We start from the raw sequence: 14,026 nt of genomic DNA, 5'->3' as shown, positions 1-14,026 counted from the left end.
CAGGCATTGGCCCTGAGGGTACAAAGATCATAAATAAGACATGGACCCTACTCTCATAGAGATAACTATCTGGAAAGTCACACTTGTACATTAATAACTATACTTCAATGTAGTAAGTAAAATAATAGAAAATATAAGTAAGATGTAGTGGTAGCTTAGAAGGACTAGAGAGTGATATTGCTGCTGGAATTTGCAAATGGCAGAAAACCTGCCCAAATAAGGCACTTTGAGTTGAATCTTTGAAACTTCAGTTGAACGGTTAGGAGAAAAGGCTGGGGGCATGGAGTGAGAAGGGGTGGGGGAGAACATTTTAAGAAGGAATAGGCATCATGCAAAGACATGGAGGTGTGAAACACAGTGCCACAAGAAAATGTAAAGAAGCTCAGTGCTACTACACGCCTATGTGGCTCAGTTGCACAAGGGTGGTTCAGTATTGAGAACTGGTATTAGGAAGTGAGGCTAGGTTTTGTGAGCAGAGCCTGTTTTTGACCAGCTGTGGGCTATGGTAGAGATTTTGGACTTTATTCTGTGGGCCATGAAAAACCTTGGAAGGAATTAAATGTCATATTTCTTATTTTTTCCCCCTTGGAGAAGATAAATTAATTAGAGTGATCTTACTTTCCCCTCCCTCAAAATGTAGATATTCTGTATTTTTTAAAAAACATGGAGCAATCTGTTTTTAATCTCTTTAGGTAGCACTCATACCTAAAGAATACTAGTTTTTCCATTCTTGTGTTATTTCACTTAGGAGAATGGGCTCCAGCTCCCTGAAGGATAACAGAAGAGGTGTTAGTTTACCTTTTGTGTGTGTGTGTGTATGTGTGTGTGTGTGTGTGGCTGAATAGTACTCTGTGGTATACATATACCACATTTTATTAATCCACTCATGGATTCATGGATACCTGGGTTGTTTCCTCATCTTTGCAATTATGAATTGTGCTGCTATAAACCTTCAAGTGCAGATGTCTTTATTATAGAATGTCTTTTTTTCCTTTGGGTAGATGCCCAGTAGTGGGGATTGCTAGATCAAATGGTAGTTCTACTTTTAGTTCTTTGAGATAGCTTCATATTACTTTCCATAGAGGTTGTACTAGTTTGCAGTCCCACCAGCAGTATATGAGTGTTCCTCCTGTGTTTCCCTGAAAATAAGACAGGGTCTTACATTTATTTTTCCTCAAGAAGACACTCTAGGGCTTATTTTCAGGGGATGTGTTATTTTTTTAAAGTATGGTACAACAATCTACATTTATTCAAATATAGTTAAGTCGTCTTCTTCTGGAACATCATCGTAACTCTCCAAACCCCGAATTCCATCCTGAATTTCTTGCAACTCTATTTCCTTTAGAACCATTGGCCCCAGTGTCTCATGTCGGAGTAATAGAGCTCTCATGGGGCAGATGAGAAGGGCTGCTCATCTTCTTTACTGCTCAGCGACGAAATGTATGGGTTGTGCAGATACGCTGCGTAGCCACGCCCATCACTAGGTCTTATTTTCGGGATAAGGCTTATATTTTGCAAATGCTTAGAAATCCTGCTAGGGTTTATTTTATGGGTAGGTCTTATTTCAGGGAAACACAGTATCTCTCTGCATCCATGCCAACATTTGTTATTTTGGGACTTTTTGATAAAAGCTTTTCTCACTGGAGTTAAGTGATAACTCATTGTGGTTTTGATTTGTATTTCCCTGATGATTAGAGATGTTGAGCATTTTTTCATACATTCTTGGCCATTAGTCTATCTTTTGAAAAGTTTCTGTTCATGTCCTTTGCCTGCTTTTTAATAGGATCGCTTGTTGTTTTTCTTGCTGATTTTCCTGAGTTCTATGTAGATTCTAGTTAACAGCCCTTTGTCAGATATATAGCATGTGAATATTTTCTCTCATTCTGTAGGTTGTTTCTTCACTCTAGTGATGGTTTCTTGGCTGTGCAGAAGCTTTTTAATTTGATCAGGTCCCATTTATTTACTTTTGTTGATGCTGTGATTGCTTTTGGGGTTGTCTTCATAAATTGATATTAATTGATCAACACTTATGTGCACATATAGGAGTAACATTCATAAGGTGTCAGGCAGGTGGGAGGGAGGAAGAGGGGATGAGTACATTCACATCTAATGGGTGCGGTGTGCACTGTCTAGGGGATGAGCACACTAGTAGCTCTGATTCAGGCAGTGCAAAGGCAATATATGTAACCTAAACATTTGTACCTCTATAATAATCTGAGATATATAAGAATACTAGTGGGGCTGGGCACGGTGGCTCACGCCTGTAATCCTAGCACTCTGGGAGGCCGAGGTGGGCGGATTGCTCGAGGTCAGGAGTTCAAAACCAGCCCAAGCAAGAGCGAGACTCCTGTCTCTACTATAAATAGAAAGAAATTAACTGGCCAACTAATATGTATAGAAAAAATTAGCCGGGCATAGTGGTTCATGACTGTAGTCCCAACTACTCAGGAGGCTGAGGCAGTAGGATCGCTAGAGCCCAGGAGTTTGAGGTTGCTGTGAGCTAGGCTGATGCCACGGCACTCACTCTAGCCTGGGCAACAAAGCGAGACTCTGTCTCAGAAAAGACAAAAAAAAAAAAAAGAATACTAGTGGGAATTCCTCCAGTTTGTTGGGATGGCAAAAAATTAAAACAGTAAATGCCTCATGATTTAAGTAATTCTAAGTGTTTTTTGTTTTGTTTTGTTTTGTTTTGTTTTTTTGGTTTTTTTTTTTTTGAGACAGAGTCTCGCTTTGTTGCCCAGGCTAGAGTGAGTGCCGTGGCATCAGCCTAGCTCACAGCAACCTCAAACTCCTGGGCTCGAGTGATCCTTCTGCCTCAGCCTCCCGGGTAGCTGGGACTACAGGCATGCGCCACCATGCCCAGCTAATTTTTTTTTTTATATATATATCAGTTGGCCAATTAATTTCTTTCTATTTATAGTAGAGACGGGGTCTCGCTCTTGCTCAGGCTGGTTTCGAACTCCTGACCTCGAGCAATCCGCCCGCCTCGGCCTCCCAAGAGCTAGGATTACAGGCGTGAGCCACAGTGCCCGGCCTGTTTTGTTTTGTTTTTGAGACAGAGTCTCACTCTGTTGGCCGGGCTAGAGTGCCATGGCGTCTGCCTAGCTCACAGCAACCTCAAACTTCTGGTCTCAAGTGATCTTCCTGCCTCAGCCTCCCGAGTAGCTGGGACTACAGGCATGCGCCACCATGCCTGGCTAATTTTTCTATATATTTTAGTTGGCCAATTAATTTTCTTTCTATTTTTAGTAGAGACTGGAGTCTCACTCTTGCTCAGGCTGGTTTTGAACTCCTGATCTTGAGCGATCCACCCGCCACAGTCTCTCAGAGTGCTAGGATTACAAGTGTGAGCCACCGCGCCTGGCCTCTTAAGTGTTTTTTGATTAAAGGACTATTCTAGATAGCTTGGGTTTATGTTCGTACTATAAAACTAGAAGTTAATGTGTTCTCAATGTCTCAGCAGGGTGAGGCCCCTTTTGAGGATTGTGCTACTTTCTGTGTTTGTTAGTTTTCTTTATTTTATAAACTATTTCAGGGATGGATTAACCTAAATGATAGAGTGTTTGGATTTGAACATGTAAACTATAGAGAGGTTTAGGAAAATTCCAATGTATGAAACTGTTTTGTTTTTGTTAAATTTGGGGATTTTTTTTTTTTTTTTTTTTTTTTTTTTTGAGACAGAGTATCGCTTTGTTGCCCAGGCTAGAGTGAGTGCCGTGGCATCAGCCTAGCTCACAGCAACCTCAAACTCCTGGGCTCGAGTGATCCTTCTGTCTCAGCCTCCCGAGTAGCTGGGACTACAGGCATGCGCCACCATGCCCGGCTAATTTTTTTTTTTTATATATATATCAGTTGGCCAATTAATTTCTTTCTATTTTATAGTAGAGACGGGGTCTCGCTCTTGCTCAGGCTGGTTTTGAACTCCTGACCTTGAGCAATCCGCCCGCCTCGGCCTCCCAAGAGCTAGGATTACAGGCGTGAGCCACAGCGCCCGGCCGGGGATTTTTTTTTTTTAACAGACTTAATTTCACTTTATTTTTCTCATATAAAAATGCTGTGTTGTAGCCACAGCTGAAGCCTGGGTCCTCTGCACAGATACTGGTGTGGGTCTTGACAAGATGGTTGGTGAATTCCTGGTGGGGAGACTTGGTGAATACTATCTCTTTCCAAAGGTCAGGAGTCAGATAGCTATAGGTCTTGGAGATGGCATCAAAGGTGGCCCTTGCGAAGTTGCCCAGGGTGGCAGTGCAACCCCTGGCTGAAGTGTAGCAGTCATTGATACCAGCCATCAGCAGCAGCTTCTTAGGCACAGGGGCAGAGACAATGCCAGTTCCTCTAGGGGCAGGGATGAGACGCACCAGCACAGAGCCGCAGTGGCCTGTCACCTTGCAAGGAACAGTGTGGGGCTTGCCGATCTTGTTCCCCCAGTAGCCTCTCCACATGGGGACAATGGAGAGCTTGGCCAGGATGATGGCCCCTCGGATGGTAATGGCTACCTCCTTGGAGCACTTAACACCTAGACCAACGTGGCCATTGTAGTCCCCCATGGCAACAAACGCCTTGAACCTGGTCTGCGCGGGTCTGCTTTTGCACTGGCATAATCTTCAAAACCTCATCTTTAAGAGATGCTCCCGGGAAAAAAAATCAGTGATCTCAGACTCCTTGATAGGCAATGAGAACAGATAGATCTCCTCCAGGGATTTGATCTTCATGTCCTTAATCAGGCGGCCCAGCTTGGTCACGGGCATCCACTCCTTGTCCTCGGCCTTGCTTCCTCGAGCTCTGCGACCTCGGCCCTGACCACGGCTGCGACTGCGGAAGCCGCTGCAGCCTCCCATTCCAGGGCCCCCGGGGCCTACGGCCCCTCGCGCTGCACCGGCATCATCCGCCATTTGGTGTTTTCCTGAAGAAGAAGGGATTTGGGGATTTATTTTAGGCAGTATTGCAACATCATCACAAAAAATTACAGCGAAGTCTTTGTTGATTTGTGCCTGTGTGTATACATATGTGTACTTTAATATAAACAAAATTGGATATACCTTGGGATTCTGCTTTTTTAACTTACTATGCTATGTGATTTTTGTGAATATAATTTTAATGGCTGTCGGCTACATTGTTTATTCAAGTGGATTACTAGAACTGTTAACTGTAAAATTGGGTTTCCAGTTGCACCAAGCTTTTATTATTATAAGTAAATACCACAATAAGCATTTTCATGAAGATAATTATTAGAAATATATCTTCCTCTGTAGCTTACTGGATAAGTTATTTTTATTTTGTATATATTGGTTAGTAAATTTATATATTGGTGATACAAATACATTTTTCTACAGTTTTATTCTACTCTAAAATTTTTTTATTTGAGTGTAGTCAAGGCTAAATGTAAAGTTTTTCATGAGAATGTTTGTAGAATATAAGTTAATAGTAATATAAATTAGAATCATAAATTACATTTGCTGAAAATTTTAGCCATGTTATAGGAAAACTTCATATATTATCATTTATGTTAGCAATCTCTAGCTCTGTGGAGCAAAGCTGAGGACTGGAGAAACAAACAAAAACAACAATAAAAATAAAAAATCTCTTAACAGCCAAAATAGTTTCCTAGTTGGTGTTTAAGAGATACTAATATTGTTCTAATTAAAAGACATAATATACTTCTGGGAATGGATCATGAGAGAAGAGGTCTGAATCAGTATTATACAAAAGTAGATGTGTTTAATCCAAAAATGAAATTTAAAAAACAGTTCCATTTACAATAGCATCAAAAAGGATAAAATACTAAGGAATAAATTTAACAACATGAGTGCAAAATTTATACTCTTAAAGTTATAAAACACTGTTGCAAGGAATTAAAGACCAAAAAACATGGTAGACATCCCATGCCCATGGGTCTTAAGACATAGTATCTTCAAAATGGCAGTATTCTCCAAATTGATACACATATTCAACACAGTCCTAATCAGAATCCCAACTGGCTTCTTTGTAGAAATTGATAAGCAGGTCCTAAAATTCATATGGAATTGCAAGGGACTAAGAAGAGCGAAAAACAATCTTGAAAAGAAGAGCAAAGGTGGATGACTCATACTTTGGATTTCAAAACTTACTATAAAATAGCAGTGATCCAGACGGTGTGGTACTGGCATAAGGATAAACATATAGGTTAATGGAATACATTTGACAATCTCTCTGTGAATCTCTGGTCAACTGCATTTTGACCAGTGGGCCAAGACCATTCAGTGGGGAAAGAATAATTTTTTTTCAACACATAGTATTGGGAAAACTGATAGCCAAATTCCATAGATTAAAATTGAACCCTTACCTCATACTATGTATAAAAATTAACCCAGAATGGATCAAAGGGCTAAATGTAAGAGCCAATACTATAAAACTCTTAGAAGAAGTCATAAGAGTAAATCTTACTGTCTTCATATTTGGCAGTAGATTCTTAATAGGACACCAAAAGCATAAACAGTAGCAGAAACAAGGCTGGGTGTGGTGGCTCACGCTTGTAATTCCAATGCTTTAGAAGGCCAAGGTGGGAGGATTGCTTGAGCTCAGGAGTTTGAGGTTGCTATGAGCTAAGCTAACGCCATGGCACTCTAGCCCGGACAACAGAGTAAGACTCTGTCTCAAAAAACCCCAAAAAAATAGTAGCAGAAAGAAATACATAAATTGGACTTCATTAAAATTGAAAACTTTTGTGTTACAGAGAAAACCTTCAAAAGTCTGGGCACAGTGGCTCACACCTGTAATTCCAACACTTTGGAAGACCAAGGCAGGAGGATTGCTTAAGCTCAGAAATTTGAGAACAGCCACAGCCACACCAACAGTGAGACACCGTTTCTAGAAATTAAGGAAAAAAAACAAAACAAAACAAAAACAAAGCAACTGAGCACCACTCCTTACAGCCCTCCACCCCTTAAGAAAAATAAAATGAAATTCTGGTGAAAAGCCACAAAATTTACCATCATAACCATTTTTAATTGTTCAGTTCAGCAGTGTTGAGTATATTCACAATGTTTTGGAGTGGATCTCCAGAACTTTTTCATCTTGTAAATCTGTAACACAATACCCATTAAACTGATCCTTTTTTGCCCTCTTCCCAGGTAATTTGTATTCTACATTGTGTATAAATTTGACTACTTTAGATACCTGATGTACGTGGAATCATACAGTATTTGTCTTTTTGTGGCAAGCTTATTTTACTTAGTATAACATCCTCAAGGTTCATCCATGTTATAATATGTGTTAGAATTTCCTTTTTTAAAGCTGAGGCTTAAAATTTGTTTTTTCATATTAACAATATATTTCAGTGACCTTCACACAGCTTTCCAGTTACAGGTGGAACTACTTTACTATCACTGGCTCTAAACAGTGCTGAAAATTATGTGCCAGACTCTTTAGGAAATATCCAGATAATTAACAGTAAAGCAAGACTTTTTTTTAAAGATATGAAACATGTAGGGTTAACACTGCTCCTATTTACATACTTTTGTTAGGATGAGAAACACATAGACATGGGACATAGGTGCATCAGTAGAATCCATGAAGTTCTCATGATGTTTCATGTGGCTTCTTCAATATGTACATTAGTTGGGTGCCTAATTTTACATAAAAATATTCTTTTATTCCTACCACTTCATTAATAAGATCTATATTTCTTCTCAAAATTTGTATTACCATCTAGAATGGAGGTCTATATTTTTATTGGCAGGAAAATATATTTGACTATTTTGCATGATGATCAAGTTCAGGTCATTAATAATGATTTTAGTTCTTGGAATGACTGCTTTACCATGAACTCTGTTCATAATTGTTTTTCCGTTTTTAGCACTTTTACTCTTCAAAGGATTCTTTGGACTCTTTTTCTACCTGGGTAACTGCTGTGTCTCACTGGTATTGTCACCTTTCCATTTCCTTGGGTTTCCATTTGATCTTTTAATTTTCCACATTGGTATTATAGAGGTCTTCAAATAGTAAATAATCCATCTGTTCTGAAGAACTACTCCAAGTTCTATTACAGACCCTTAGTGAAATGTTTACTAATGAAATGATATGATATCTAAGATTTTTTTCAAAATAATTTGGTTATTGAAATTGGGTTTGTTACATGGGGGGATCATATACCTTTGAAATTATGCATAATTTTTAAAAATATATTTTTCTGCTGCAGAGTTTCATGCTTTCTGGAATGATTTATTCCAGCTTTTCCCCCACCCCTATAATGTAGAAAGTTTTATACATTTGTTTTGTAAAGCATAGCCTCTTGAAAGTACTACACACATACCCTTTAAAAATAGTATGGATCTTGCTTTAACACGATTTAAATGACCTCTAGAGGTCATTTATAAATGGCCCTTGCCCCCTATTACCTCACTCCACTTAGCCTCACTTCATACTTTCAGCTGTTAGAAGCATCCTCATTTTTTCCTACTAACAAGTTGGTAAGAATATCATGTTTAATGCATTAGGAAAGTTATAGAAGCTAGTCCAGCCACTGACCTGAGCCTTTTATCTCAAAATGAAATAATTGAAACTGCTTTTTAGAAAGTTTTTATTGATAGCTTTTATTCTTTTTTGACCATGACTCATACTAAAACTGAATATTGTGATTTAATACATACATAATTAATATATATGTGTGTATCTGAAAAGTTTGATGAAATAATGTTTACTTTTATTAAATGTGATATACTCTGACACTTTTTATTTTATACTTTTTTTTCTTTGAAGAATTTGTTAGTCAAGACATTCTTTAAAATAAGTATTTGAGGCCAGGTACGTTGGCTCACACCTGTAATCCTAGCACTCTGGGAGGCTGAGGCAGGAGGATCACTCAAGGTCAGGAGTTTAATACCAGCCTGAGCAAGAGTGAGACCCCATCTCTACTAAAAATAGAAAGAAATTAGCTGGACAACTAAAAATATATAGAAAAAATTAGCCGGGCAGGGTGGCACATGCCTGTAGTCCCAGCTACTCGGGAGGCTGAGGCAGAAGGATCACTTGAGCCCAGGAGTTTGAGGTTGCTGTGAGCAAGGCTCACAGCGAGGCTGATACCACAGCACTCTAGCCCAGGCAACAGAGCATGACTCTGCCTCAAAATAAATAAATAAATAAATATTTCAGTCTATTTATTTACATCACACCCTACTAATGGATCATGTTGTACAGTTAGAAAACATTTTAGCACTGTTTTGTTAATATAATAATAAACATACTCTATACCATCACCAGTGGTATTAAGCAAGCTTTATTCATTTATTTATTTATTTTGAGACAGTCTTATTTTGTCACCTGGGCTAGAGTACTGTGGCATCAGCCTACTCATAGCAACCTCAAACTCCTGGCCTCAAGTGATCCTCTTGCCTCAGCCTCCCAAGTAGCTGGGACTACAGGCTGATTTTTCTATTTTTTGTAGAGATGGGCGTCTTGCTCTTGCTCAGGCTGGTCTCCAACTCCTAATCTAAAGCGATTCTCCCTCCTGGGCCTCTCACAGTGCTAGGATTATAGGCGTGAGCCACCTCGTCTAAGCAATCTTTAATAATAAGATTTTTTTCTTTAGAGACAGGGTCTCACTCTGTCACACAGGGTGCAGTGTAGTGGCACAATTATAGCTCACCAGAGTCTCGAATTCTTGGGCTTCAAGGGATTCTCCCGCCTCAGCCTCCCCCGAGTAGTTGAACTATAAGCATGTGTCACCATGCCTACCTAATTTAAAGAAAATTTTGTTTAGAGACCAGATATTGCTGTGTTGCCTAGGCCTGTCTTGAACTTCTGGCCTCAAGTGATCCTACTGCCTCGACCTCTGGAGTAGCTGGGATTACAGGCATGAGCCACCGTGCCTGGCCATATTTTTAATGATAAACTGCTTACTGTTATTGATAGGTAATCCCTTGAAAAAATTTGGCCCTGGAAGAAATTATCTTTGCTCTTAACTACTATTTGGGATATGCTTTTGCATAGTATACTAATATAGTATTAACTTAGTGAAAATGAAAAAGTCTTCTAGCTTTTTTCTTAAAGCAGTAGTGCCATTTATTATCTTCTTCCCCCTAATCATACTTCCTGCTTAAGGAGTTGCTCTCTGGGTGGAAGGAGACAATAGGCCATCTTGGCTTCTTTGCCCTAAATAGTTATGGCAGCTAATCTGAGTTAATGTAAAAGTGGTTACTTGTTTTAACTACTAATTACTTCAAGTTCATTTGGCTGGATTTTTTTTACAAGTTCTAGGTAGTAATTTATACATGTACTACTTTCACTTTAGAGCAAGAAAATGTGACAGCTGGAGATCTAACTAAACTGGAAACCTAAGGCTGTATGTTCCTTTATCAGTGTGGCTCTGAGAACTGAGACCTGCTGGTTCTTTGAAATAGTTCTTTGTCTCATGAAGCTTACAGTAAATGTCTCTGTAAGTGACTTACTGAAACAGGAAGTCTTCATGCAGAGGGTTTTATAGATGGCATCATATCTAGGACTGCTGCTTCAAAAGGGCTGAGTTTAGATATAAAGCTTCAAAAACTACTATCTAATGCAGTTTCTTTTCCATTAACAATGACAGAACCCATAGCCAGGAAGTGAGCTTGGGAAGCATTGTGGATTTTGTGCAACACATACTAGAAGCTTTGAGTGCTTGGGATTTTGCCAGCTCATCAATGGTATTTTTCTGTCCATTAAACTGCCTGCCTTTCTTACAATTATTGATACATTTTTATTTTTATTTTGTTAGCCAAAGCAGTTATTCATTTTAAATGGGCAGGATTTTAACCCTCAATCTTTGTAATTAAATTCTTCCAGAGAAAAATTTCTGAGTATTGTATATTACTTAGGATAGTGGCTGAATGATTAGCTAGGCTTCCAAAACATAGCTACGTTTTGTTTTGGCCTATTGTTTTATTAATTATTTATTTATTTATATTTTAGAGACAGCATCATGCTCTCTTACCCAGGCTGGACTGCAGTGGTCTGATCATAGCTCACTGCAGCCTCAAACTCTTGGGCTCAAGTCCTTATCCTTCCATCTTTTTTTTTTTTTTTTTTTGAGACAGAGTCTTGCTTTGTTGCCTATACTAGAGTGAGTGCCGTGACCTCAGCCTAGCTCACAGCAACCTCAAACTCCTGGGCTCAAGCAATCCTTCTGCCTCAGCCTCCCGAGTAGCTGGGACTACAGGCATGTGCCACCATGCCCAGCTAATTTTTTTTTTCTATATATATTAGTTGGCCAATTCATTTCTTTCTATTTATAGTAGAGACGGGGTCTCTCTCTTGCTCAGGCTGGTTTCGAACTCCTGACCTTGACCGATCCTCCCGCCCTTGCCTCCCAGAGTGCTAGGATTACAGGCGTGAGCCACCGCGCCTGGCCCATCCTTCCATCTTGAGAGCTTCCTGAGTAAATGAGACTACAAGTGTAGACCTCTGTGCCCAGTTAATTTTTGAAAAAATATTTTTAGACTTGGGTTCTTGATGTGTTACCCAGGCTGATCTCAAACTCCTGTGCTCAGGTGATCCTCCTGCCTCAGCCTTCTGAGTAGTTGAGACTACAGGGGCATGGCAAGATGCCCAGCTAATTTTTTTTATTTTTAGTAGAGACAGAATCTTGCTCTTGCTCAGGCTGGTTTTTTTTTTTTTTTTTTTTTTTTTTTTTTGAGACAGAGTCTCGCTCTGTTGCCTAGGCTAGAGTGAGTGCCGTGGCGTCAGCCTAGCTCACAGCAACCTCAAACTCCTGGGCTCAAGCGATCCTACTGCCTCAGCCTCCCGAGTAGCTGGGACTACAGGCATGTGCCACCATGCCCGGCTAATTTTTTCTATATATATTAGTTGGCCAATTAGTTTCTTTCTATTTATAGTAGAGACGGGGTCTCGCTCTTGCTCAGGCTGGTTTCGAACTCCCGACCTCGAGCAATCCGCCCGCCTCAGCCTCCCAGAGAGCTAGGATTACAGGCGTGAGCCACCGCGCCCGGCCTTTTTTTTTTTTTTTTTTTTTTTTTTTTGAGTTAGAGTCTCACTCTGTTGCCTGGGCTAGAGTGCCATGGTGGCAGCCTAGGTTGCTCACAGCAACCTCAAACTCCTGGGCTCAAGCGATCCTACTGCCTCAGCCTCCTGAGTAGCTGGGACTATAGGCATGCACCACCATGCCTGGCTAAACTCAGGCTGGTCTTGAACTGACCTCAAGTCATCCTCCCGCCTGGGCCTCCCAGAGTGTTAGGATTACAGGTGTGAGCCACTGCACCAGGCCTATATTCTTTTATATAGATATGAAAATTGAAGCTGAGAAGCATTTTATAATTTGTGTATCACTTTTAGGTTTAAGTGAGAACTTGGAGGAAAGCATCATGGTAGAGTGGAATGATCATTGCTTACTCTGCTGGCTCTTTCTGTTCTCCACTAATTAAGGGCATCGATTTTGACACTTCTCTTTTCCTTATTCTGTATTCCTCACATTTACATGTAATTTAAAGATAGTTTTTATTTCAAAATGCCTTACATAAAATTTCTGTTTTTAGTCCTTCCAGGAATTACTACCTCATACCTGTAATAATAATTGAAGTAATAAAAATTAGATTTATCTAGCACCTTGTATTATACAAAGTACTTTCATACATTCCATTAATATCTCATGTAATTCTCATACCCACTCTGTAAGACAGATGTTATTCTTTAAGTGTTCTGCTATATAAATGCCCTATTCATGTTCTTTCTAGTTATTCCCGTCTCTTCTATTTTATACACTGGGGTCAGATTAATATTTGAAAATTTTGTTTACAATTGACACATAATTTATATGCTTATAGGGTACAGTGTGATATTTCAGTGCACACTTAGATTGTATAATGATCAAACCAGGGTAGTTAGCATGTTCATCACCTCAAACCTTTATCATTTCTTTATGGTGATAACTTTTAAGATCCTCTTTTCTAGCTGTCTTGAAATATGTATTAATAGTACAGTAAGTTCTTAATATCATTGATAAGTTCTTGGTTCTGGGACACTGACCTTAAGTGAAACCATGTATAAGGAAACCATTTTACTATAGATTAATAGATATAAACAAGAGTTAAATTCCTATGGCATATATCTGGTCACAAAAACATCACCAAACTTTTAAAGACCCCATAATGCTTCTAATATTAAACATTGAAATAAACATGGACTAAATAGACATTAAAGAAAGAGTCTTAAAAACAAATGAGAAAATTACCCATTTTTTTTGTGAATCAGTTAATGACAATGGTCATAGTGGTGATGGGCAATATCAAGCAATAAATATTTAGACACCCCAATTAACCTAATATGCACATCTTTGTGGTGTGGGAGGAAACCATAGTACCTGGAGAAAACCCATGTAGACATGCGGAGAACATGCAGAGTTCACATAGACAGTGGCCCTAGCCAAGAATTAAGTTTTTAAATCCATATTATCATGAAATAGTGTTATTTGAAGACCTGCTGTACATTGTTATTAGTTATAGTCACCCCACTATGTAATAGAATACCAGAATTTATTCTTCTTATTGAACTGTAACTTTGTGTTCATTGACCAACTTTTTCCCCTCTCCTCCACCTCCTCAGCTTCTGGCAACCACCATTCTACTCTCTCTTCTACTCTCTGAGATCAACTTTCCTAGATTTCATACATAATTGAGATCATGCGGGATTTGTTTTTCTGTGCCTGGTGTATTTCACTTAACATTATGTTCTCCAGGTTCATCTCTGTTGCTGCAAATGACAGGGTTTCCTTTTTAGAGATGAATAGTATTCTGTTGTGTATATACACTGCATTTTCTTTATCTATTCATCTATTGATGGACACTTAGATTTATTCCATCCCTTGGCTATTATGAATAGTGCTGCAATACACATGGAGTGCAGATGTCTTTTCCTTTTTTTTTTTTTAACATGAGCAAGTGGGAGAAGATATCTCCATACTGTTTTCCATAATGGTTGTACTAATCTATATTCCCACCAGCAGTGTATAAGAGTTTCCCTTTCTCCACAGCCTTGCTGGAATTTATTTTTCATCTTAACT

At 39.2% G+C, this 14,026-nt stretch overlaps 1 protein-coding gene and 1 pseudogene across 9 annotated transcripts in view; one reads left to right on the top strand and one right to left on the bottom strand.

Moving 5' to 3' along the window:
- Positions 1-14,026, top strand: part of CSNK1G1 (casein kinase 1 gamma 1) — a 181,141-nt gene that overhangs the window by 66,786 nt on the left and 100,329 nt on the right. The gene's annotated exons all lie outside the window — the stretch shown is intronic.
- On the bottom strand, positions 4,028-4,892 carry LOC105868074 (small ribosomal subunit protein uS5 pseudogene; annotated as a pseudogene).

The sequence above is a fragment of the Microcebus murinus genome, chromosome 6 (genome assembly GCF_040939455.1).
Source record: "Microcebus murinus isolate Inina chromosome 6, M.murinus_Inina_mat1.0, whole genome shotgun sequence".
Lineage (NCBI taxonomy): Eukaryota > Metazoa > Chordata > Mammalia > Primates > Cheirogaleidae > Microcebus > Microcebus murinus.
The sequence above is the reverse complement of the archived record's forward strand: the minus strand, read 5'-3'. Positions and strand labels throughout refer to the sequence as shown.